This window comes from Sinocyclocheilus anshuiensis, unplaced genomic scaffold (genome assembly GCF_001515605.1).
Source record: "Sinocyclocheilus anshuiensis isolate Anshui unplaced genomic scaffold, SAMN03320099.WGS_v1.1 scaffold25, whole genome shotgun sequence".
NCBI lineage: Eukaryota > Metazoa > Chordata > Actinopteri > Cypriniformes > Cyprinidae > Sinocyclocheilus > Sinocyclocheilus anshuiensis.
Genome location: NW_015536477.1, coordinates 349352 through 355078, shown reverse-complemented (window position 1 = coordinate 355078; position 5727 = coordinate 349352). Strand labels below are relative to the sequence as shown.

The 5727-nt window shown below is 35.9% G+C and overlaps 1 protein-coding gene across 1 annotated transcript in view; it reads left to right on the top strand.

Moving 5' to 3' along the window:
* The window catches only part of LOC107663369 (short transient receptor potential channel 5-like), a 47644-nt gene continuing 41917 nt past the window's right edge, over positions 1-5727 (top strand). The window contains exon 1 of the mRNA XM_016453615.1: positions 1-110. The gene's annotated coding sequence lies outside the window, so the exon portion shown is untranslated. The remainder of the gene's footprint in view (positions 111-5727) is intronic.

Genomic DNA, 5727 nt, shown 5'->3' with positions numbered 1-5727 from the left:
GTGGAGTGAACTTCTACAGACGTCCCCTGAGGAGAGTGAGTGTGTAGGAACCTGTGAATCGTAACGCAACTCTAATGACCCCCACAGGCTCCTGTTGCCCATTCCAGCAGGTGGTTTGTTAAATGCCGGCATTATTTTTTCCTCCTGTCAAAACTGCAGTTTCTGTGACAGATGCACCTGTCATTCAGATTTCCAAAACAGGATATTTTTGTCTCGATATATCTCATTTCTGTTCTTATAGCTGTCTGTAAGGTAAAGGGGAGCAGTTCCACCTGAGAGAGCCAGTATGTACGTCAGTTACATGTCAAACTGGTGCCTTAATGGCAGCTGGCTGAGTGTGGTACAAGCATGGTAAAATCACTGTTTTGGAATGTACATACATCGCAGCCATCTATAAAGGTTGAGTTCATCTAAAGATGAAAATCTTTGAATAGTTTTCTCACACTCGTACGGTGGCCGAGAAGTGCTAAACAAATCACAATTTTGAAAACAAAATAACAAATTACAAACGCAAATGCAAGTCTAAAAAACTAAATAACAATTCAGAAAGCACAACAACAATTCAGAAAACACTATAACAAGTCAGAAAACACAATGACAAATTCGAAAACAAAATAACAAGTCAGAAAACACAACGACAAATCAGACAAACCGGAAGAGGTAGGTATAGTTTGAGACAGCGCCATTGGTTTGGGATTACTCACCGCTGACTGGACGAGACATCTGTCAATCAATGTATACAGGAAAGAACCAGCCGAAGAACAGCAGAGTCGTGGTAGAAAGTTCGGAGATGGTATTAAAGTAGCTCAGTTTAAATGTTTATTGTATGAATTGCCCTTACTATGGAATAAAAAATACGGGGTGTCTATTTACATTTAGTTAAAAGTGGCTGTAAAATAACAGCTCCAGTGGTGCAGATGGTTAAGCGCATGTCGTTAGCTTTTTGACGCGATCGACCCGGGTTCGATCCCGTCTTTTGCCGAACTTTTTTCCCCTCCCCTTTCAAATCTTGTATCACATCGTAAAGGCATTTATTTTCAATAAAAATTAAGGAAATAATCAAAAAGTTGAAAATAAAGTATCGGGTAGGGTTAGGGTAGGTGTAGGGAGGGCTTTATTGTACCAATAAGGTGGCATCCATTTAATAATTAAAATTATAATTTACACTCAATACGTTATTATTGGATACTGTTTTATAATGTACTACAATACTGAAGTGCAGATAATTGCCACTATTTGCAACAAGTAGTATACTTGATAGTAGAAATCCTGCTATTTTAACATAGTGTAAATAGGTATTTGCACTTAGTGTAAATAGCATATTGCTAAAAATACTGCTATTTTAAATAGAATCCATTGCTAATACGAGATTTGAAAAGGGAGGAAAAAAAAGTTCGGCAAAAGACGGGATCGAACCCGGGTCGATCGCGTCAAAAAGCCAACAACTAGCGCTTATCCATCTGCACCACTGGAGCTGTTATTTTACAGCTACTTTTAACTAAATGTAAATAGACACCCCGTATTTTTTATTCCATAGTAAGGGCAATTCATACAATACATTTAAACTGAGCTACTTTAATACCATCTCCGAACTTTCTACCAGGACTCTGCTGTTCTTCGGCCGGTTCTTCCCTGTATACGTTGATTGACAGATGTCTCGTCCAGTCAGCGGTGAGTAATCCCAAACCAATGGCGCTGTCTCAAACTATACCTACCTCTTCCGGTTTGTCTGATTTGTCGTTGTGTTTTCTGACTTGTTATTTTGTTTTCGAATTTGTCATTGTGTTTTCTGACTTGTTATAATGTTTTCTGAATTGTTGTTTTGTTTTCTGAATTGTTATTTAGTTTTTTAAACTTGCATTTGCGTTTGTAATTTGTTATTTTGTTTTCAGAATTGTGATTTGTTTTGCACTACTCGGCCACCGTACACTCGTCATTCTAATCCATTCTTTCTTCAGTGCAACATAAACATTTTGAAGAATGTTTTTGTCCATATAGTGAAAATAAATGGGCTCCAGAACAACTCCATTGTATGGGTAAAAAACAAACAAAATGTATTACATAGTTTGGCATAATCTTACCTTAATATTTAATGGAAAAGAAATATAATATTTTAACAAAACTGCTTTACATTTTACGTTGTTTTTATTACACAAACTCAAATTAATGGCACTACCAAATGCTATCATATAAGACTCATAACTGTGTATTGAGGTCAGTAAGTCTCTTGAAATGTCACGTGGTGCAACTTCCCCAAAAATGATATTTATTAAAGGGGTCATATGATGCTGCTAAAAAGAACATTATGATCTTCTTTATGCACCAAGAGCTTGTAACACTCCAAAGAGAAAGGAAAAATTTAAATCGCATCATATGACCCCTTTAATTCATGATAATGAAAAAAAAAAAAAAACTTTTTTTTTTTTAAATAATCTGATACAAAAGATACTTTCTACTTGATGGTTACTCCACATGACACATTTACAGTCAAAAATGTATTTTTTTTTCTCCTGAAAATAGCATAAAAGGTTATGGCAGTGAAAGTCATCAGAGTCTATAAACAACCAAGACGTTTTATTTTTCAAAATATCTTTTGTTTTACATAGAAAAAAATCTGGAACAAAATGAGGTGTGAGTAAATTACAGATTTTTGATGTTTAATTGAACTGTTCCTTTAAAACCAAAACTTACTACTGTTTTGAAGATCTTAAGTTTGACCACTTTTATTTTATTATTATTATTTTTTTTACAAACCGTTCTGGCAGACAAACTGTGCTCCCATAGTCAAGCATTCCAGCATACTGTCACATTTTCTCTGTCTGTCCCTTTTCTTCTGATGGTCTTTCCTACGCGCTGAGATTTTTGTGCCAGCAGTGGCATTCTCCACAATCCGACAAGTCCTCAGCTGCAAAAACAAAAGATTTCCCAAATGTCTGTGACAGACTAAGCCGATTGTTTCAATGTGTGGCCTGTGTCAGAATTCTAGCTCTGTCGCAGCTGGACGTGGCCTATAGCATCTTTACTTCTTCCTCTCACAGGTAATCTCTCGCTATTTAAAGGAACACTCCGCTATTTTTGAAAATAGGCTCATTTTCCAACTCCCCTAGAGTTAAACAGTTGAGTTTTACCGTTTTTGAATCCATTCAGTCGATCTCCGGGTCTGGCGGTAGCACTTTTAGCTTAGCTTAGCATAGATCATTGAATCTGATTAGACCGTTAGCATCTCGCTCAAAAATGACCAAAGAGTTTCTATATTTTTCCTATTTAAAACTTGACTCTTCGGTAGTTACATCGTGTACTAAGACCGATGGAAAAGGAAAAGCTGCGATTTTCTAGGCCGATATGGCTAGGAACTATACTCTCATTCCGGCGTAATAATCAAGGAGCTTTACTGCCGTACCATGGGTGCAGCAGGCTCAATGACATTACGCAGCACCTGAAAATAGTCCCAGCTAGGTAACTTCCAATAAGCCTATTTTCAGGCGCTGCGTAATATCATTACGGATCATTGATCATCATCATTAAATAGGAAAAATATAGAAACTCTTTGGTCATTTATGAGCGAGATGCTAACGGTCTAATCAGATTCAATGATCTATGCTAAGCTAAGCTAAAAGTGCTACCGCCAGACCCGGAGATCGGCTGAATGGATTCGAAAACGGTTAAACTCAACTGTTTAACTCTAGGGGAGTTGGAAAATGGTATTCAATTCACTGTTTTGCTCCATCGTTATATGCCTGGCAGCGAGAGAGTATAGTGGTAAAGTTTTAGGTAAGCTTATGCTGTAGGCAGATTTTTTTCCTGCCACAGTCGGCTTTGGATTCTTCACTGAGGGTTTGTTAGGCTTTATTCTATTTTCTGTAAAGCTGCTTTAGCAAGATTTGTATTGTGTAAAGTACTAAACAGATACATTTGAAATCAGTTTAATGACCCCATGGCACATCATGTCTTGTTTTCAGCCGTTAATTATATGAATCAACATATGTGGCTCAGTTCCAAAATCTAGTGAGCGGCGTACATGTAGCTTAAAGCACATGAAGGTATAATTATACTGCCTTCTGAGATAACAAATTCAGACAGCGTAGCATGTATTTTCCATGGAGAGGAAAATCCTATTATGCAGCATAATGTAAAAAAAAGTCCACCCAAAATGGAGGACAAAGTCTGATTTATACTTTCAAAGCTTAAAATCAACACAATAATTAAATACAATTGAAATGGTGTTTTTTAGCAGCATGCTAATGCAAAATTAAACTGAAATCTAAAGTGAGTAAAGTGCAATGTTCACTTATGACTGCTGGTTAATTAGACTGCGATACACTACTACTATTTAAACGCTTGGGGTTAGTAAGATGGTTTTTTTTGTTTACTTTTATTCAGCAAGGATGCATTAAATTGAACAGAAGTGGCAAAAAAATGTATCACAGTTTCTACAGAAATAGGCAGCACAACTGTTTTCAACATTGATAATAATAATCAGCATATTAGAATGATTTCTGAAGGATCACGCGACACTGAAGACTGGAGTAGTGATGCTGAAAAAAAAACACAGGAATAAAATACAGTTTAAAATATCTTCAAATAGAAAACTGCTACTTTAAAGTGCAATTATATTTGTTTTTACTGTATTTTTAATCAAATGCATCCTTGTTGAGCATATGGATTGTCAAAAACATAACAAATATTTAAGATCATCTTGTAAACACTGTTGTGTGTGAAGGACTGGTTACTGCTGTCGAAATACATTATACATGCCATAACCCACAGCAGACATGATGAATAACCCACCAGGGATTACAACACTGAGGTTATTATAGCAACTGTGAAGAGATCACCGCTGCTGATTTCTTGAATAAAAGTTTGATAAGACAACTGGACTGGAAGCATTACATAATTACACTCTATCAATAAAAGGAACGAAATTCATTCGGAAATGTTCATTATGCAAGTCTCACTATTAGGGGTGCACTGTTAAACCAGATGAACCCATTAGTGTGCTGATCTAACCGAAACCTCAGGCTCTTACAGCAGCCATCCGGCTAAATCATAAATGCAGTTCAGACTGAATAGGAATTATCAAAGGGATTTTTTGTTGTTGTTGTTTCATTTAAGTAAATGTTTTTTAGGAGCAGTACAATTACACACAAATTAGACAATTTGTGTAAGTGTGCAGAGTTTTAATGAATCATCACAGCTCATTTGTGACTGCATTAATTGGACAAAAATTAATTTTTTCACAGGAGAAAATCTTAGCTGAGATGCTTTTAATCACACTGCTTTTCTATGAAAGAACTGATATTTTAAATAAACCTCATTTGTGATTTTTCTTTCCTAAAGGCCTGTTCACTCCAAGGATGATAACTATAACTACAAAATTTTAATACTCATTCAAAATTTATGAGAATAGTGATGTTCAGATCCAGATTTTTTTAAACACTAGGCATCATACACTTGCAGACTTTGACATAGTTACAGAGAAAAACTGGGTATCATGTACTAAATGACCTAGGATCACACACTACCAGACTTTCAAGTCGTTCTGATCACAACAAACTCACACAGAAACATGCACATTGCTGCTAGGAGATGTGTGACAAATGAAAACAATATGTTCTAAAATTGTCTCAAAATATCAAACATGTTTGATTTCCTCCAACTGGATGGATTCATAGTCTGAAGACTTTTGGAAAATAGCACTGACTCATCCAGATTGCATATATATATATA